Below are 22226 nucleotides of genomic sequence, written 5' to 3' on the forward strand. Positions count from 1 at the left end.
AGGAGGGCAGAGCCAGGCTAGAGGCTGGTCCCTGTAAGAGCCGGTTTAAAATTACAACATCCTTTAGCTCTCTTTTTTTGAAAGACCACATTTACATAGCCAATGGGTCCTAATGTCTTGCTTTGCAATGCCATTGGATAAATGTGGTCTTTCAAAAAAGAAATGAGCAATTAGAGAGCTAAAAGTGACGTTGTCATTTCAAAACCAGGGGTCTTACAGGGATTCGAAGCGGCTTTAGGGTTAGTTTTTATAACAAAACAGGCTTCAGAATGTACTAATGAGAAGGCTAACAAGTAACACTAGCATGGTCGTACTACGAGTATTATGCTAGCTAACTTAGCCCGGAAGCTAACTAAAGCTAGCTAGCTTCCGTTTCGGAAAAATAACTTACGCTTTGGGGACCGTCGGAAATATTAGTTAATTCCCGGGCAATAGAAAACATACATTACGCACTTTCGTTTTTGAAGTGTGTCGCAACGGCATGCTGTAAGATAGCCTGTACTCGTGCATTGCTTGGTCATTGTTCCCGTATCAAGTGCAGCATATATTCCAGTGCGGTTTATAGTCAGATTTACAAACACAAAGCTCCCATTCTGGTGGGGTGCAGTTTATAGAAAACACGGCTTATTTCCACAAAAATACGGTATTATCCATAAACTTAATCACTAATTCACTAAGGGAGTACAAAATCAGATGGCCAAAGTTATTAGTTTCTCTATTTAAACACACATGTTGTGTCATGGCCTAACATTATTTTCAGACACCTATTATTATAGCGACACTTTGTGCATGGCATTGTTTAATTATATGCGTTATTATATGTCACATCCTGTCTGTTTCACTTTTAAGTAACTTTAAGTAGTGATTGTTCACAAATCCACTTTGTTTTGAAACTACCCTCAGAGTGGGAATAGAACTTTGCATGACTCCTAACAAGAAGTAGCTGTATGTCAGTGTGTCTAATATGTATCTGCTCAACACCCATGGCTATGAAGGGCAGGCAAATAACTGTTTCTAGTCTGTGTATATCTAGATGAGTACCAGAGGTGGTGTGCTATAAACCTTCTTTCTATTAAAGGTTAATATCAATACATCTTTTATTGCTGCTCTTCTGAGGCCAAAGGATACTTGGTTTGTTTGAGTAGGCTTCTTTATCATATTATATTATTATGCTCTTGCTCCCTCAACTCTTCCTCCTGGCTCAGGCAAAATAGCAAAGAGGAGGTTCACACTTCTGCAAAAAATGCTGTGCTTCAGAGGAATCTCGTTACTGTTCGCTGGAGAGAACATAGAAAATGTGGCTTTTTAGGGATAGTAACCCTTTTTATTTTTTACTTTGATCATTACATGCTGTTTTGCAAGAACTCTTGCTATCCTCAGCTGACAATTGAAAAACCACCTTACTTTATTTTGAATACTAGAAGTGTACTATCAATCCATTCCACTTTTTTCTTCTGAAGGCTTTTTTGCTGTGCATGAATGTGCTGTTTGTTTCTTAGTCAAAGTCTATTCTGAGAGTTCGGTGCAGGATACGTTGTCCTAAAAATGTCAGTAGTGAGAGAGAAGAACAGAGAAAAATAGGCATAGAAAGAGAGAGCCCAAGTGAGAGAGCGTGAAGAAAGATAACTAGTTCATGACTAAAACACTTAGCTTCAGTTCAACAATTGCCATCTGGTGTCTCCAACTGCAAAATTCTTCTTTTGTTATGTGACTTAAACAATAAAAATGTACACTGCAGACAGACACTGTATTATATACTATAGATCGGTTTGGATCGATTTGTAGTTATCATAAGTGAAACATTTGCAACAGATCTCCGTACATGAGGTACAAAACCTACACGTTCACTGGTCTTTTAAGCCTTTAACAGTACAACAATTGCAAATTAAAAGGGGGAAAAGAATGATAAAAAGGACTACATTCAACCGTATATTACTCAAATATACTCTGCAAAACTCCCTTTCAGTTTGAAAGTCTGATTTGACTCCTGAGACACACATTGAGCTCTGTCTGTTTCTGTTCAGACCAGATCATTTTCAAACCAGCTACAAAGAGACTGATCCAGACCAGTAGAAATAGACGCCAAACCATTTTTGAATGAATAGTGGACTTGTCAGGACTTAATGGGATCTCCTTTTGTAGAGTCAGTGCTCTGTGAAGTTGCCTTCTGTGGAGTGATCAGTAAGACCCTGACAGAACTAAATGGCAATAATTAATTATTAATTAATTATTTCATCTGATTTCTGTCTGATTGTACAGTCTTCATATGACTGCACAAAAATGAGGTTGTTGTGGGCATCTGTTAACATGTCAACCATATAAACCATGAGAAGCAGCTACACAAAGCTTGGCAGACTTGTAACTGTGTACCGCAAGAACTGAGTGTGAAAAATAAACTGTTGATTTCTAACAAAGAATTCTAGATTAGCCTACCAAAACATACAAATAAACAAAAATGGGAGTCTCATGGCTGAGCGGTTAGGGAGTCGGGCTATTAATCAGAAGGTTGTTGGTTCGATTCCCGTCCGTGCAAAATGATGTTGTTTCCTTGGGCAAGGCACTTCACCCTACTTGCCTTGGGGATAAGATTTGGATAAGAGCATCTGCTAAATTACTAAATGTAAAAATAATTAAACAGAGAGTGCAACCTTAATTTGGGCCTTAAAATTACTTATTGTGTTCCCAATATGGAAGGAACATGGCAGTTTTTTTTGGTGGGTGCATACAGTGAGGGATTTTTTTTTAATCCCCTGCTGATTTTGAAAGTTTGCCCATGGACAAATAAATGAACAGTCTATAATTTTAATGGTAGGTTTATTCGAACAGTTAAAGACAGAATAACCCAAAAAATCCAGAAAAACGCATGTCAAAATTGCATTTTAATGAGTGAAATAAGTATTTGACTCCTCTGCAAAACATGACTTAGTACTTGGTGGAAAAACCCTTGTTGGCAATCACAGACGTTACAGACATTTCTTGTAGTTGGCCACCGGAGGCCTGTTCCATAAAGGCTGCTCAAAAAAGCTGGACTTAAAATCCCAAACCTGACTTGAATTATCTTAACAAGTCAAGCGGGGCTAAAGCGGTTACATAAAGGCCAATTTCAGCTCACGCAATCCTACTAATTCAAGTCAGATTTAAGTAGTCAAGCTATGTGCGCGTGCCCCCTATTATTAAACAGCCCGAGAGGTAGAACATGGATTATATCGATCCACCATGGCAAAAAGCAATGCACACGGCCACGTGACTTCTTCCAGAAAGAACGTTCCATTTAAGCAGCTCCCTCATCCACCACTTCATCAAAATAAAATGACACGCCATGATTGACGTGAACGATAGGCTACGTAGGTCGAGGTCCTTTTTTATAGACCTTTACTTCATTGATTAAAAAAAGACACCCTCTAAACACATTAAATTGACTTTTGACATTGTTTTATAAATAGCCTACTATTAATCAATACATTATCCAGTAGCCTAACTTTTTAACATGGTTTTTGTGTCGGGAAAATGAAGGATAGATGTATGGATTTAGGTTCATTTTGCAATTGTAGGCTACTGTTAACAATTATGTAGCTAAGATAAAAGATAATGTGTGATGCCTAAACATTTGAAATTACAAACTACCATATAGGCATACGTTTACATTTATTCATTTAGCAGACCCTTTTATCCAAAGCGACTTCCAAGAGAGAGCTTTACAAAAGTGCATAGGTCACTGATCATAACAACGAGATAGCCCCGAACATTGCGAGCAGCCAAAACATGAAGCATACATTGTGAAAAAACAAATAAGTGCCAAAGGGAAGAACCATAAGAGCATGCAGTTAAACAAGTTACAATTAAACAACATGAACCTCAAAAGTGCAAGAGTGTACCTGTAGAAAAAACAATCAACAGTAAAATATTTCACAGCGAGTACAAGAATTTAAATCCGTTACAACTAACCAACAAGAGCAACAAGTCTCTCAATAAGAGTCATTGTGATCCTGGAGGAAACTAACATCAGGTCCAGCCAAGCATTCCTAAGTGCCGTTGTACTCCCGGAACAAGTGCGTCTTGAGCCTTTTCTTGAAGGTGGGGAGACAGTCAGTGTCCCTGAAGGAGGTGGGGAGTTGATTCCACCATTGGGGGGCCAGACAGGAGAAGAGCTTGTGTTGGGACCGGGCGCTCTTGAGCGGTGGGACCACCAGACAGTTGTCAGAAGAAGACCGTAGGTGGCGGGTGGGGGTGTAAGGCTGGAGGAGAGACTTAATGTAGTCGGGTGCAGTCCCATTCACCGCTCGGAAGGTCAGTACCAGAGTCTTGAATCTGATACGGGCCGTGATGGGAAGCCAGTGGAGGGAGATGAGGAGCGGGGTAACATGGGAGCGTCTGGGTAGATTGAAGACCAGACGGGCCGCTGCGTTCTGAATCCTCTGGAGAGGGCGGGTTGCGCATGCTGGGAGACCGGTGAGCAGCGAGTTGCAGTAGTCCAACTTTGAGAGGACAAGTGCTTGGACTAGCAGCTGGGTGGAATGCTCAGACAGGTATCTCCTGATCTTCCGGATGTTGTAGAGGGTGAATCTACACGACCGGGAGACCGGTCATTTGGGGGGTTCCTCTTTCTGCACGCAAGGAATGCTGATTCTTTTATGCAGTATAAACGTTACATCCTTAATGTCTCTAACAATATTGTCTGAAGTACTTTCCCTGGAGATGTGCTAACTAGTTAGCCTGGCTCTGCCCTCCTACGTACTTCCGCTCAATTTTATTTTGGCTTCTGTACATAGGTCTGGCCATGAGGTACATAAGTCAGATTTTTCAGGTTGATTTTCTACCGGTGAATCAACGAACAGAGGGAGTGGCTGAGAACGATGACGTTGATGTCGTGCGCTAGTTGGGTGTGCTTTGCCTTCGGCAAGGGCACAACCTTTGTTCTCTCACATATATATTATTATTATTATTTTTGCCCCCCTAAAACTCAGTCAATATTTGGCCTACATAGACAACGTAGGTGTCAAAAGTTTCGTCTTGGTAGCGATTGAGTTGCTTCTATTGGAATTTACGTTCCGTTGCATGGTTTGGGCTTAAGTTAAGTTTTTGTGGCGAAAAGTGAAGCTAACGGTGGATAATTTGCTAGCCACAGTCACTGACGTTACTAACGTCACTAACGTCACGAAAACACGCGTGACTACCTTTGGCAGAACATTCGTTTCGCATCTGTTAACTTGGGGGATAGCTAGGCTAACTATAGCTTTACTGCAAGGCAGCTGCAGAAACGCCACAAGCAAAGAGGCCAGGGTGATAACTATTTACTCATTTTACTTTGTGATATGACACACAATTGTGATGTGTAATGTACAATATAAGCTGATATTATTAAGGAAGTACATCTACTTTCGGAAACAGTAGTCTACTATTTCACTGAAGTATTAGCATCATGACATTATAGCCTGTGTTGCCCGGGCAACACATACTACAGTGGTCTATGATGTATCTGTTTTCAATCGTTAAAATACACATTCCTCACATATACATTTTCGTTGTAGGATTTATTCTGACATTAGTAAACGATTTGTTGGTGAAATTACCATTACCTGTGGTTTCAAACCAGTGTAGCTCACTGCAACGCTGTAGCTTACGCGAGACACACTACAAAAACATCTACAGTACACAGCTGTTTAGGAAGTCAAACGGCGACAGAAAATGTTCAGCACTCCCCTTACTTAAATCAAAAGTCTAACTAACCTGAACTTCATTGCCACAGCCTAAACGTTGTCAATCTGTTCGTGAAAATAATTAATTTCAGCCTAAACCGTACAACGGAACGTTAAATCCAATTCAACCAACGCAATCGCTACCAAGACGAACACAGCAGTAGTCTAGTACTGTACCGTAGTAGTACAATTTACCGGGGCAGCTTCTCCACACAGGGCTATATCGCATTTTGCGTTGTTACTGACAATGATCGCTACCAGTGAGCTTTTTATCAATGAGCGATTTTCCACTAAATAAATGTCAAGCTTATTTACGTTTTGGGGGGCATATATTCAGTTAGCAGATGGTACTGTTTGAATCGCGATTCCATCTTCTACTGCCGGGTAACGTCGTAGAATAATCTTCAAAGGGGGTTCTTTATTAATGAATGAATGCAATGAGTAGGCTAAATGCCTTAAAATATCACGATAAAAAAAAATATTTTAAATCTATGTAATATTTATAAATAATAAGTATGCATTTTTATATAAAATATACAGAAATATCAGTTGTAAAAATGTCATCCAAAAACGGACCCCTGTGCAATCGACGCAAGCAAGCACACCCTACAATTTTCCCAGAAATTGTACCCTCTCTAGTTTGTGTTGTAGTTCCGTAATGGCGGCGGAGAAAGATGCGAGCAAAGCCATTGGTCCGTTGTGGCAACGCTGCCGAATATCCAACAGCTAAAGCCGGAGCAAGAACAAGTTTTGCTGAGTTTTGTTGGTGGCCATGATGTTGTGGCCCTCCTCCCCACGGGGTTCGGGAAAAGTTTGATTTTCCAGCTACGGCAGCTAGCTCTGTTACAGTAGTGGTGAAGGAATTGGCTAAGGCGAACGCTAGCGATTAGTTATGGCAGATCAGAGAGGCTCTGGGCAGATCCAATAGTTTTAAACTTCAACAGAGTACCCGCCTACAAGGAAGTCAACGCTTGTCAATGGAGCAAGGCCAGACTCTCTGTACAAATGCAATGTACGAGAGTCTGGTTAGGACCAGGCTACTAACTAGTAACACCTCTAGGCTAACCTCTAAAGCAGGTGACTATACGTCAATTACTGTAGGAGCTGGACAATTTTAGAAGACCATCAGTATTGTCCTCAGTTGTAGATTTCCCAGTTATTATATACTTTCTAACATTTGAATTAGTTGAATCTTGTTTCAGGAAATATCACAGTACTGAAACTGCTCTCACCAAAATAATTAGCGACCTCAGACTAAACTCTGATGCAAATAAAGTCTCTATCCTTATCCTGTTAGATCTCAGTGCAGCATTTGATACAATTGATCACGACATCCTAATCAATAGACTGGAAAAGCTTATTGGGTTCACGGATAGTGTATTGAACTGGCTGAAATCATATATCACAGGAAGGAAGTTTTATGTTAGTTTAGGTGACCATAGGTCCAAGAAACATGAGAACTGCTATGGGGTTGCTCAAGGAAGCTGCTTAGGTCCATTACTTTTTTCTCTTTATATGTTACCACTCGGCGACATAATCAGAGAACATAACATAGATTTCCATAGCTATGCGGATGACACACAACTATATATATCCACTGAACCCAACGATGCAACGGCCATCAATTCCATTACCAACTGCCTGTTGGCAATAAACAAATGGATGAATGATAACTTTCTTAAATTAAATGAAGACAAAACCGAAGTCCTACTATGTGGCCCCAAATCCAAAAGAGAGATGCTTATTAAGAATCTTGGAGGCTTAACCCCCTGTCTTAAACCAGAGGTGACGAGTCTCGGTGTAATCCTGGACTCAGATTTGAATTTCAACTCTCACATTAATAAAGTGACCAAAACAGCTTTCTTTCACCTGAGGAATATAGCAAAGGTACGACCATTCATAAACCAAAATGATGCAGAGAAGTTAATTCATGCTTTTATATCCAGCCGGCTGGACTACTGTAACACACTTTTCACTGGTCTTCCCAAGAAAACCACTGAAAGACTACAGCTCATTCAAAATTCTGCAGCTAGATTATTAACCAAAACTAAAAGGAGAGAACACATTAGTCCTGTCCTAGCTACTTTACACTGGCTCCCTGTTACCTTCAGAATTGACTTTAAGGTCCTTTTCCTCACATACAAAGCTCTACACGGACAAGGACCTAGCTACATTGCTAACTCCTTTATAAACTACACACCAGCTAGAACACTACGATCATCAAATGCAGGCCTATTAGAGGTCACCAGAAGCAGTCATAAGAAGATTGGTGATTCGGCCTTTGTCAATTACGCCCCAAAACTATGGAACAAATTACCCATAAATATTAGGGAAGCAAACACTCTAGACATTTTTAAAAGACAGCTTAAAACCTACCTTTTTACCAAAGCATTTAAGTAATTTTATCTCAAAAGGGTTTTCCTACTTTTTAAAGTTGTTTTCTCTCTTGAACAGAGATCTTATTGGGATTTTTATTTTAGTTTGAATTGTTTATCACTTGTATTATTGTTTTTATTGATTTTATGTAAAGCACCTTGAGCTACAATTCTTGTATGAAATGTGCTATATAAATAAAGTCTTACTTACTTACTTACAAAACGGAATTACATTTTGAAGTTGCAAGAGCAATTGCAAATAGCAGAATCTCTGCAATTTGACCCAATGAGTTGTAATTACATCTTATGGGAATTTGGGAATGGGAATTTGTCTGCCAACTCAGGGGGTATGTATCTCTGTACGTCCCATTACGATTCACTTATAAGATAAGGGCCAGGAGTTACACAGTTCCAAAACTTTGAAAATATGGTGGCAAAGTGAGTAAATGACTTTCAACATTCATTTTATTGAAACACTCACGAATGGTACACCAGTATTTCTCAACGGATGTCTGACCCACTGTACTATATTTTTGCTCTGTGTATGAAAAGCTTGTTGAAGTCCAGAAGATTCTTAAATATACTACATTTGTACGCTGTTCTTTTATAATGTGCAGACTTTTGGTTATAATTTCCTTTCCTCTATCCAGTTATAGGTTAAAACTTCAAGTTCAAGTTCGTCTTTTATTGTCAGATGCACAGAACAACACAAAGTCAGACTGGGCACTGAAATTCTTAGGACAAGACAACGCAAAGCAACCTGGCATAACATAACATATAAGTACCATGAACATAGATTACACCTATGATAAGCATATAATAATCCTCCTAAATATACAAAATAATAATAAAACATGGTTTATTCGCTAGTAGAAATGATTTAATCAACTAATTTCCTTTAAAAGTTGCCTTAAGCTTTATTTGTGTTCATGTGTCATGTCAACACAGGACTTTAACAGTGTGTGGACTAAAACCTCACCCAGGCAGTAACTGAAATTCCATGTAATATATAACCACTCTTGTGTTGTTCCACATTGTTTAATCCATTTAGGTTGTAGATTGTGATCTTCTATGTAATATTCTGCTGCTCAATTATAATCTTTTTACGGGAAAAAAAATTGTGTGTGTGTGCGTTCATGTGAGTGTGTGTGTCTGTGTGCATGTGTTTACAGTATACACACAGCTGGGAGCATGCAGGGGACACATCAGGATAAGTCACTACCTCAAACATGTATGGCATGGTTATGGGAGTCTATTTCACAGTTGCTGTCTTTTGGAATTGGAATATATCATGGTAAATCAAGGCTGCAGTGTTAGTAGAATTTGTGATATACAGTAGCACATAGACTTAGGCTGATCTACCCGCAATAAGAACCTTTAGTTACAGTTGAAAAACATCTTCTTTGGGGCTGTCATAGTCCCATAGTGCCCAGCCATAACTAGAGTTTTGGGAGGTTGTGTGGGCATGAACAAAGGGCAGGAAGCTAATGTCTTAGTTGCACTGGGGTAGGTATCTCCACCAGAGTTCCCCTTTCAGAGAAGATGTCAGATATACACACACAACATGTGAGGGTTTAAGTACTGTGCTGGGGGGTATTCCAGAAAGCGGGTTCAACAAACTGTGAACCTAACCCTGAACTTTGAGTTGATTTACTCTAAAATGACTCAATTTAAAATCGGAAACTCCGACTTTTCGGTTCCAGAAAAGCTGATTTTAATTTGTTAAATCAACTCGGAGTACGTCCACTGAGTTAAACGTGGGCATGAGAACTATTGAAAGCCAACATCAATGGAGCTCCTATACTAGGATTCACTATAGCACCTGGCGACCAAAAACGTTATCCTACTTCACAACACTTCAGATGGAAGTGTTAATATGTGTTTATGGTGAATCTGAGCACATATTCCGGAAAAAAGCAATATGGCTGTAGCAGCATGGGAGACAATTGCTGGCCGAGTCAATGCATACATTTGAATGCAGTAGCCAGTCCATACATTGAACATTTAACCACACTGTCTGTTAATATTACAGGTGAAAAAGTGGTGGACTTAAAATAGCATGTTCGATGTTATATTAAATATAAAAACATATTACGAACAGGTAAGGCATATTTTGCTTAGGCCTATAAGTTTGTGATTGTAACCTATACGTCACCTTGGTTTTAATCATTTTTCGACATGATACAAAGTAAATATCAGTTGGTGCCTATTTCAACTTGTAGTAGCCGTAACCCCCAACAGAATGCTTTTTACCATGATGATGATGATTAAGATGAAGACGTTTACTGCTGCCGCAGAGATGGATGCAGAGATGCCTAACTATGGTAGTTCTCTCCCCATGTAGCCTACTTTTATTTACAGGCTTGTGTGGAATTTTCAGTTACACTGAAAAGATGAGAATAATGAATAGAAAATGATTTGCACATTCTGATCCTGTTGAACAGAGCATGGATGCTGTACACAGTGAGATGTTCATTTAATGGCAGGTGAATTCTGCATGAGGAACTGTGGAATTTAATGTAATCTCATGTATTCCCAGTTACCAGTAAAGGAGTTTTACAAACTGTATCTCATGAAGCGTGCCAAAAACTGACCAAGAGATGGTGTACTTAGGGCAGAAGAATAAAGGCTGATCTTGTCCCCACCTCTCATAGGCTAAAATCTGGAGTTACTTGACGGAGTCTCAACTTGATGGCTCTCACACCTCATTGTGTAACCTACTGTAGCATTCCTAGTCATATGTTGATAAGGGTCAAGATTGTGGTGTGATTGGTTCTTCTTGGGTATAAAACAAATTGTGAAGCATTGTTCTGTGGATTCTTAATCTCCTGAGACCTTCTCCTCTGGCTTGTCCTACTCCTCCTTCCTCACCTCTTGCTTTCTATCTCTGGATTACAATAATCATGGTAGAGTAGGTAAGAGTTAACCTTCATTTTGTAATATGTTTGCCTTGTAATTGATTCATTTGCAATGTTATTAAATGTTTATTTTATTTAACCTTACTTTGACCATTCTTGCTCTGATTTAACCCATAGAGTCAAATAACTGTAATTCAGAATCAGAAAGGGTTTTAATCACCATGAAAGTTTGCACAGACAAGGAATTTACTTTGGCAGGAAGGTGCATACATTAAACATATAGGAATCTTAAAGACTTGTATGTGGTCTAACTATACTAAACGTACATAGTCCAGCAAATACTAAGTGGATTTAGAATTAAAATAAAATATACAATAAACTATAAAGTAGCCATAATTTACAATATAAAAATACAAAAAATACAAATCTTTCAAAAAATACAAATAGTGTAATATACTGCAAATTGCAATGTGTTTAAACTTATTGAAGTCAGTGTGAGCCCTTGGCCTTGTTAAAGAGGCCAACAGTGGATGGGAAGAAACTGTTTTTGTGGCGTGTGGTATTGGTCCTGATGGACCGCAGCCTTCTGCCGGAGGGGAGTGGCTGAAACAGAGTGTGTCCAGGGTGGGAGGAGTCGTCCACAATCTTCCTCGCTGCCTCAGGGTCCTCAAGGTGTTCCTACCATTTTAGCCTCCTTGGTCGATTTCTTGAGGCATGGATATATCGATCCACAAACGGGCGTACGACAGGAACAATGTTTGTACAAATTTAGTCTCCTCGGCCAGTTGTCGTGTCTTTATTTATGCAAATGCGATACAGAAAGTACAAGACTATTTTCCAGCATTGGATAGCATAAAGGAAAAAATACAAACATTCAGATGGCTGAGCGGTTAGGGAGTCAGGCTAGTAATCAGAAGGTTGCCGGTTTGATTCTCGGCCGTGCGAAATGATGTTGTGTCCTTGGGCAAGTCCCTGTACTAACTGTAAGTTGCTCTGGATAAGAGCGCCTGCTAAATGACTAAATGTAATTAATGTAAACATAGCAAACACCCCTTTGGTTATATAATCATTTGCATGAATGTACCAGAGCATTGGCAATTTGTTTAAAATCATGAGAAATAGATACCACAGCTACTGAGAAGAAATGTCATCACCAGCTGCATCACGGGCACTGCACTATCTATCTATAATTCGAGCAATCTGTAAAAACGTGTCACTTACATCATCGCGGGCACTGTGCCCTGTCTATAATTCCAGGAATCTATATTTGTGTGTTTCACTGACATCTTAATCACGGGCACTGTGCACTAGTGAACAAAATGTAAAAGAAAGGAATATTACAAAAACACATTCACACATGTCAATGGACTGAGGTACAAACCTCTGCTATGTGTAAGACAATGAAAGATACTGGACATTGAATCTCCACTGTCACTTGAAACAAAACTGCCCCACTCTCTGCATAGAGCAATTTGTTAATTCTGACATACACACGCACCAACACACACAAACATTTTTTATTTATTTTTTGTATACCCACACATACACACAAAATCACACGCATAATGCAACAGAACGATCCTCAAATGCCTGTGTATCATTTGGACACATGGTGGCTTGTAATTTGAGATTCCTCTTGAGATCTTATAATGTAATATTTGAAATAACCTCTATAGAATGTCAAGGCTGTTGAATTTGATGAGGATGTAACCTGCTCTGTCAGGTGGAGACAGGGAAGGGGAGATAGACGGTCTAAAGAGAGATTGTCATGAAAGTAGGCCACAAAATGTTACAGTATATTGCAGGGTAGAGCTGTTTTTTTTTTGCTTGGCTTGTGTGAGAAGGAAAATATTGCTATTCTAGTAACTGTATTTGGTCAACAATGAAGGCTCATTTTTGTTTTCTTCTCTTTCCCCAGAACACTCAATTTATCAGGATACTGCTTCCCAGAAAATAATCTACCAATGTAAGTTGATAGGCTAAGATTTATACGGCTAATATATGTTGTTCCTTTGGTTGGTTGAATCTTGGTAGTATGGGAATCTATTGAAATAGATGGTTTGATTTTAGTTGTGCCAAACCACCAAATACATGATCTAACTTGAAAGTCTTGGTTCCTAACCAAAGAACCCAATCTTCACGCTCATAATGCATTTGTCATGAATTTGTTGTTAGTAACCATTAACCCTTGTTAACACAAGAAAGATTTGAGTGGAGCTCTCTCTAAGGACATACAAATAAAAGTTCAGTTATTTACTTTTGATTGGCACATTCTTCTGAGTCTGTCATCCTTCATACAGTAAGATGTGCCAAAACAACATACATGATTGATAAGCTGGCTTAGCAGATTTTCAAGGAACTGCACTGCATCCAGTCCTTCCCTTACAGAGCTGTCCGTCTGAATCTTGTTATGAAAGCTTGTGGCGGCTGTGTTACCGGAAATATCTTTCCAGTGGAGACTTTTATTGGTGTTTTGCCCTTTTTACACAAGGTTATAGCAATGCAATTGGAATGTCCCTGACATATAGATACATATAGATGTATATAGAAACTCACAGATAATGCTTCATATATATGGGGCACATACTACAGCACAGACAGCTTTCAGGAGGACACATTATAGTTTCTACTAAGTAGCCTAAACACATTCTACAGTACCCTGGATGACCGTGAAGAGATTCTTGTGAATGGCAGAAATCTTAATCCATCGCTCCTGTTTTTCATAAATCAATTCCTGTTGCAGATATAAAGATTAAATGCTACAGTCGGACCCAAAACAAATCAAGTGCATCATGATTTTCTTCCTCTGTTTGCTTCCTACAGTTTTCTATGCACAGTAGGCTCCAGAATAGTTTTCTTCACACATGCACCAATACACACACACACACACAGACATACAGCCATCTCATCACAGACCCAGACTCCTGCCAGCCATGCTGTTGTGCGGAGATAAGATGCTCCACACATGTGCCCCATCTGAGTAGTAACCTCAACACCCTTAGGATGGCTTCTTTATAAGATGGAGAGTGGACTGGTGTGACCCAAAACTACTCATATTCTATTGTATGATGAAGAGTACTGAAGGAAGATCAGTGTAAAATGTGAATATTTTTGTCAATTGAATGGCTAGCTGAGTAGGAGAAAGTTGACTTGGTTGGTCACTTTTCTTTTTGTTCTACGATGACAGGAGTTTCTGTCTTTTTCAATGTATATCTGTCTGACTGTAAATTCATACAGCATCACATCCTTACTTCCTTCCTTGCTTTCTTCCTGTCATGGGGATTGATATAACACAACTTGATTTAACAGTTCTTGGATTCTGTACATCATTCATCAGACTAACCTTTCCTTCAAACAAAGAGACAAGGATGGGTGTAATATTTTTGTATTGGAACAAGCTCAGCGTGCCCTGTGAATAAAGTCCAAACTGAATTTGTTTGATGCACATGTCTGCTCATATCTGTCTCGACTGTTTACTCCAGGGGAGTATGCTGATTGTTCCCTGTCTTCTGCCTTTCTCGCTCCATTTTCATTACTGTGGATCCCCACATCTTCAGCCAAAACAAAGTTCCTTACTTACACATACAACAAGTTGTTGTTCATTCAGAGATGCTAAGCATCCAAATAGATCCAAATAGTTTGAAGATGATCAAAAACTATCCAAAACACAGTAAACTACGCTGTTTTTCACAGAACAGGTCAGCTTTTTATCACTGTGATGTTTAGTCTTGCACTTCTGTGGTCTACCTTGAAAAAGAATGTTTCTCCCTGGGTTTAAATAAAATGAAATTACAAATATATCTGCAAGCAGCAATGAGGGGGCCAAGCAGACCAAATGACCCCAAAAAACATTTAGAAATCTTCAGAACAAGGTGATGAGTACATATAGCAAGTGTTGTGTGAATCCATCAAAGATTTGCTGAGAAATGACCCAACTTCCTGTTTAGTGGCTCTGTTGCCTAAATTGAATGGCTTTACTGAACAAAAATCAAAAAACCATGTGACAACTTTTGTGAGGCTTGGTTTGGTTTGGCACTGTACGGCAAATTTGGTGAAGATCTTTCTTTCATGAATTCAAAATGGCGGCCGCATCAATATGGCTGATATCACGTCAAGTTAACATGTCAGATATGGGATCTCCCAAGATATCACGAGACAAAGGAAACACTTAAATAAGGCAAACGACTCAACAGTTATTGTCCAAAACACATTTTTGCTTCCTGCGGCCCCTACCAGTGGTCACATGACACCACCGAGTCCAGGTACCAAGTTTGGTGTTGATTTCTCAAACTGTTGTTGAGATATGTACTGTACATTGTATAGAGTACATGCTGTATATCATCTACATCTATCTCACTCTCTTGACTAAAGTTGCCATGACAACAGCTCATTCTACGTCACTGACATTTTGATAGATTGACAGAGGGCCATTAGAGTATTATATTAACATCACTTGGGGATTGAGAAGGCTGCCTTGTGAATTTGACCTACTTTGGGACCCTGTCTTGGTGTTATGCTCCTACACTCCATGTCACCACCACTCCCCAAATAGGAAGGGCTCCTTGACCCCTTCCTGTCAAAGCAGGAAGCTGCATTGGTTTACATTTTCACAATAAGGTCATGTTCATATGAATGAATATTTTATAGCCATTGGAACAACCTCTGGCTGTTTAAGGTCAAGCTATGCGTTTGAAAGGGGCTTAATGCTCTAATGCACATCTCTGAATCAACCTTGGTTAAATACAAATGTCAAATACCTGAAAGTATAATTTTCCTCAGACTATAGGGATTTTTTCATTGTCTTCATTAAACTAAGAGTACTTTAATACTAAATTAATACTTAACTAATGGTGTTTACAAGTTGTATTTGACCCAGGTCTAGTTGTATTTGACCCAGGTCTAGTTGTATTTGACCCAGGTCTAGTTGTATTTGACCCAGGTCTAGTTGTATTTGACCCAGGTCTAGTTGTATTTGACCCAGGTCTAGTTGTATTTGACCCAGGTCTAGTTGTTTGTACATGAAATGGGCACATGGCACACAGAGTATGAGTCAGATTTGTCATATTTTATTGTGTTGCTTGACACAGGTAATTGTCCTTAATATTAAGGCTTAGGTCAAGATTTAGTAAGAAAAAACGTTTATCCAAGGCCTACATTGCACATACCTGACTGTTAAAAACAAATCAATACTTTCTTAGGGTGAAATTTAGGGTTGCTGGCTCATTGGAATTCTGTGAACAGCATGATTCAGTAATAGGTTTGCTGGACAACCTTATGTAGCAGGTTGATTCAGAGATAAACAGTTTTGCAAATGCATGGATGACTCTTATGTCATGTTAACAATGCAATAGACTTTTGGGTTGTTCTAGTTCAGAATGGATGTCATGGTAGTCGTTATCTAGCACAGATGGGATATTCTGTACAGTGCATTGTAGTCCTGCCAAAGCACCAAGTACTTAAAAAGTGTCAGTTTAGGCTACAAATGTGGTCTTTCTGCAGTGTATGCGTGTGTTGTGTGTGTGTCACACTGGGTATACACACAAACTCAATCATTTGAGTAAATCTGATTAAGATTATGTGTTTGTCTGTGTACTTGCATGTCAGTGTTTATGCCTGTTTGCTAGGCTTGATGTGCTTGTACTGTACATGTAGTTCATGTCCATTTTTATGCCTTCGTTTTGTTGTGTTTGTGTGCAGACGCGCATGTGTGTGCATGTCACAACCCTGCGTGTCTGTTTATATTAGACTTTCTTATCTGCCCTGGATCTAGAGATAGCGGCCACAGCTGTAGCCCACAACGCTTTGCGCACAGCACTCTGGGACACACAGGAATTGCTGCCTGCATCTTTTTTCTCTGCTCCCCATATAAATAACCTCTGAATATATGCAGAGGATCACACAGTTTTACCAGGAGGAAGCCTGAAAGTAAAATAGCACAAGGCTAGGTTATGGTGCCATGGCTGTCTTATTGAGATGCTCCATTTTGCGGCATAGGATGAGGAAGAAATGCCTTATTGTACGTACAGGGTGCTACTGTTGAATGAAGACATGTGGAGCGAACCCCAAACCAGGAACCTAACTCTATATTTATATATTTTATCTTCTTAATTTTGTTTTGTGACAGATACTTCTTAATAAAAGTAAAATTAATTTACAAATTAGCCATTTCATCAATAAAATAAACACATTTTCAGCAACTACATTGCCCATTTCTCGTCACATTTGAATTCAGATGCTGATTTACATGTACTGTTTAGCTTAAATATGAATTTAAGTATGAATTTAAATATGAAACGTATAGCAATGGCGGAAAATTTACAGCAATGGCGGCAAACTTACTCCGTCTCCGTGAAAACGGATTAAGGCCGAATTATACTTCTCCGACTCCGTTACGGACAGACGGACGGACGGAGTCGGATGGATTGGTTGAATTTATAGTACTCCGAAGGCTGTGTGTGCTGAAAACACTTCACTGCCAGGAGAGTAGGTGGCGCTGCACTGCTAGGTTATCGAAAAGTCGGAGCAAATTTACAAATTTGCCGTTTCATCAATAAAATAAGCACATTTTCAGCAACTACACTGCCCATTTCTCGTCACATTTTAATTCAGCTGCTGATTTACATGTACTGTTTAGCTGAAATATTAATTGTAAACTTACAGCAATGGCGGTGAAAGGATTCTGTTCCGTCTTGTTGGTCACGGCAACCCCGCCCCTGACGCAAGCGATTTTTAATACAGACCAATCACAGCCAAGGGGTATCCGTAAAATGACGGACGGACGGATAGTCAGGAAAATCAGGAGGTGCACGTAGAGCTCTCCGAGGGGCTCGGAGAGGGCACGGACAGGGAGTTCCTCGTTGGAGAGGGCGTTCCCTGTGTCCGTCTCCGTAAAAACAGAGAAGTATAAATCACAGGCATGTAATTGCTGGCGTTTTGGTGCCATGGATGTAAAATTGGTATCTCCAGGAGGCAGTCATGTGTGTTTGCAACTGATCCAGTTTTGAGCTTGTTGTCATGTTCGACGAAATGTTGACACATTTGCAACACAGTATTCCTACAGAAATACATAGAATTTGTATTGATGACACTGTATGGTGTCCAAACTAAACATTTGAACACTGTTGCAAAATTAACCTATTGTATAGCACTTTATCAGTATGGAATAATGACTGTCCAGCAACATTGCATGTACTTTTTCAATCACTTGACAAGCAGAAAGGTTCAATAGTTAGCTGAGCCGTATTATCTTCATCTGATAACTCCAAAGGAACTTTAATCACACATGGAAACACTATTGAGATTGTATGTCAACGTCACACCATTTTATTTAGAGAATTTTGTTTTTTGAGGGCACAGGGAGGTGTGTCCTGCCAGTGGCTCTGTCTCTCAGTGACTTCCTCTCAGCCTTGTGGTCTTCAGAGATTGGCTAAAATGAGTGGGGCATCTATCACAACCGAGGAAAAAGTGGTACATTTATCACTCTGAAAATAGGGCAGAGCCAAGTACTAAAGAAAGAGAGTAGTTTAATTAGGCCAAGGTTAACTTATGCTAGCCTCAGACACACATAGCATTTTCACCAGTGTTTTGGCAGAAAGGATTGGGATTATGTCAACCTTATCCTTAGAGGCTGATGTCCCTTTAGACTATTAGCTAAATGAATTCTTCCTTCCTTCCTTCCTTCCCTCCCTCCCTCCCTCCCTCCCTCCCTCCCTCCCTCCCTCCCTCCCTCCCTCCCTCCCTCCCTCCCTCCCTCCCTCCCTCCCTCTCTCCAAATATCTGTGTCCTCACTGTTGCTCATGGGAGTGCTTCAAACGAAAAATAAGGACAATCGAGATAAGTTGTTTGTAACCTGGCAGCAGCAACAGATGCTCTTTGATACTGTACCAATGAAGGGAACGCCTTCTGTACCAATGTGCTGATTGACTTATGTGTCACCCATGTGAGTTTATGTGGGTCTACATGAAATAGGGTTAAATGACTTCAAAACCGATCGTGCAAGTCCCATTACTTCAGACTCCACACAGAGGAGCACATACTGTGTAGTATCCCTTTCAATTTTTTTATCCTCACACTTTTACATCCTCACACTTCTTAAAACACATACATAGCATACATCAGCACCTTTATGTTTTGTGTCCACTTCAGTCAGCACAAGACAAATTCTCCCAAAATCATACATTTACTTTTCCCAAAACATTTGGTGGCATTATTGTATGCATCTTCGCATCAACTTATCATCTTAATTCCTCTTATTGCAACCCTCCTTATTTTCTCTTCCTGTCTCTTCATTTTTCTCCCTATCATTCTAAACCTCTCACTTGTCTTTAGTGGTACACACATGGGTAAACAACATGTGTTGTACATTTTCACACTCCTACCTCCCTTTAGATCTGTCTCATTTTCACCAGCATTGCGCCCCACACATTTTATGTGTTACTCCCCCACCTCTCTATCATTTTCATGGTACCAGTTTCTCTGTTATGTAGTGAGTTTCTTCATATCCTTCATGCACATACACGCCTTCAACTCCACACACTCCACCTCTCACACGCACATGGCGCCATCCCCCTTTACTCACACTTTTTTCCTCACTCACTCACTCACTCCCTCACACACACATGCACACAATCTCTCCATCTTTCTCCTCTGCCACCATGGTCCTCAAAGCTTATAAAACAGATGGGTTCTGAGCTCGGTCACTGAGATGTGTTCTGACAAACTTCTCTGGTTGTGCAGTATTGTTCAGATGTGACTTTGCCCTTCTAGGGCTGTGCTGTTTATCATGACATACACAGCCCTTCTTATCTGCATCTGACAACCCAGAAGCTAGCAGTCAAGAGCAGACAACATAGAGATCCACAGTGTGGATTTGGCACACTAAAGGTTTGTAGTGTGCAACCCATGGGCTTGTTATCTTCACCTGGCAACCAATTGTGTACTGCTCTAGCAGGGCATCTGGATAAGAAACATAGCAAGCGGTACTGTATGTACGGTCAGTTCAACAGTACTTTCAAAGTGCACAGTTGCTGTTCGATCATCTTCAGGTACAACTCTGCGACACCATCATCAGCTTTCTTATGTCTCCGGAAGAGGAAAAACACAAAACGGTTGATGAGCACATTCTGCTGCCTCTGAAGACACTTGATTTGAATCCTACACCTGGAAAGATCAGAGCTGTTCTTACACTGTCCGTGTGCCCCTCTTCTATCGTGAGGGTGAATAAAGAGCAAAACAACTATGGGTGTGAGGCATGGGTAGTTGTGTCCAGAGGCAACACCATTATTTTTCATATTGTACATAGGTCAGTATTTCTGTTTGGAACCTAGCACCCCCCAATAGCTGAAAGGATTTTATTTTCCTGTCCCGGTGGTCGTGGATGAAAGGATGATGATCAAGGACTGGACACCATCCCAAACTCTTCTCCCCATTGGACAAGCAGATGGCAGCTCCCCAGTGCACAAGGGAGGGTTCTTCTGCCCCCATAAGCTCAAAGCAGGGTGTAGACACACACAGAGAAAGACACACAAACACACACAGGGACACTAACATGCAAAGTCTAAAATGAAAGGGGGTTGTGAATGCATTAACATGCATAGACAAGGCCAGGTTACATAAAGTGTATCACAAAGCAACCAGGATCAAGTACTGTCTTCTGGCTTTGTTGTGTTCACCCTTCAGAGAAGGACAAAAAGAGGAGAGGATAATTGTGGTAGATAATCTCAGTCTTGCTGATTCTCCCCTTAGTTACTGAAGTCTACTAAAAAGTACATTCAGACCATATTGACCTCATTTCTCAGTGGCTCATCATAAATAGAAACCTACTAAACCACCCAATCAAAACAATTTTCTACAACTACTGCCTCTGCGTCAGTATGTTTTCATGTGAATATTTTTAATACACAAAACGCATTTACAGTTTTTCTCGATTGCTTAAACAAAGTTGTCCACTCTCACATTTTCAAAACAGATAACATTCAGGCTAAAACTGAAGCTCAAAGGCCAAAATGTCTGTTACACTCACAAAACATTTATAACATGCAACAAAAACAAATATTTCCATCAAACACCACAACTTATGGTGACATTTATTATATTCTTTCAAACAAACATTACACAATCGACAACAAAAACCAAAATACAGCTATCAATATGAAATATATGATACAAAATCAGAAATGCTAATAGTGTTCTTAAAAAATTAACCAAAAGAAAATCAACCGTTTTTTTTAATACTCAGAACTTTAGATTTAGTCCATTCGTTCCTGACTATTATTCCATAGGTTCTCATCAACATCACACTGGATGTTTTCCCTTGCAATGCACCAAGTGAAATGCTTCCTTGCATGGTGTATTCATCCCTGGCAGTCCTCTTCACCTATTGCCAGGCAACCAGCATTCATTGCCTCCAGGAGGGACATCTGCTCATATGGCCGGTGATCATACACCTTCCATCTCCAAGCAGAGAAGAACTCCTCAGTTGGGTTCAGAAATGGAGAGTATGCAGGGAGGAATTGTATCATCATACGGGGCCATGCTGCAAACCATTCATTCACAAGGCGAGAGTGTTGGAAGGCCAAATTGTCCCAAATTATGACATAACAGTCACGCCAGGGCCTCAACAGCCCTCTCTCTTCAGGTGGAGCCAGTCTTTCATTCAGTGCATTAAGAAATGTGATGAGGTGTTCTGTATTGTTTGGGACGATAGTTGGTATGTGGCAAAGGACACCATCATTGGAGATGGCAGCACACATGGTCATATTATCGCTCCTTTGACTTGGCACTGTAACAGTGGCCCTGATTGCTGATTGAAGAGTTGTACAAACAAGTTTCACACAGGTGCATTAGAGATTTGTAATTATGCAAGTACTTTCTCTCAGCTGTGAATAGATGTTTTCTTTTTGATCAACACTGTTAACCCAATAGAGTTTGGGGTCTTTCAATTAGATCTGTGGTAACTGTTGTCACAAATAGTGTAAAAATGTGTAAAATAAATTTAAAAGTGTGCAAAACATTTGCAAGAGAAGACTTCTGCTGTGCTAAGAAGGTGATGATGAAGATCAAGTGAATCCCAGTTTCATTAAGCGTGTCTTAGCATGAGAAAACTCTAATTGAACAGGTCTTGAATCAGGCTTGCATACAACAATGTTATATTCAACAATAAAAAATGTTTCATGAATTTATTATAATAATAATTTAATAAATATTAAACCTCATGTTGGGCAACACTAAGGATTGATTCAAATGAACAAAGTATACATACAGTACTAATGTATTAGAAGATTCTCTCAACAGACTAA

General features: G+C 39.8%; 1 protein-coding gene across 8 annotated transcripts in view; it reads left to right on the plus strand.

Moving 5' to 3' along the window:
• dlgap4b (discs, large (Drosophila) homolog-associated protein 4b) overlaps positions 1-22226 on the plus strand; it is a 102369-nt gene that overhangs the window by 52846 nt on the left and 27297 nt on the right. For 7 of the 8 annotated variants that reach the window (XM_062483760.1, XM_062483842.1, XM_062484256.1 and 4 more), the window contains exon 2: positions 12848-12895. The exons of the other annotated variant lie outside the window; for it this stretch is intronic. The gene's annotated coding sequence lies outside the window, so the exon portion shown is untranslated. The remainder of the gene's footprint in view (positions 1-12847; positions 12896-22226) is intronic. 8 annotated transcript variants of the gene reach the window in all.

Source organism: Osmerus eperlanus, chromosome 1 (genome assembly GCF_963692335.1).
Source record: "Osmerus eperlanus chromosome 1, fOsmEpe2.1, whole genome shotgun sequence".
Taxonomy (NCBI): domain Eukaryota; kingdom Metazoa; phylum Chordata; class Actinopteri; order Osmeriformes; family Osmeridae; genus Osmerus; species Osmerus eperlanus.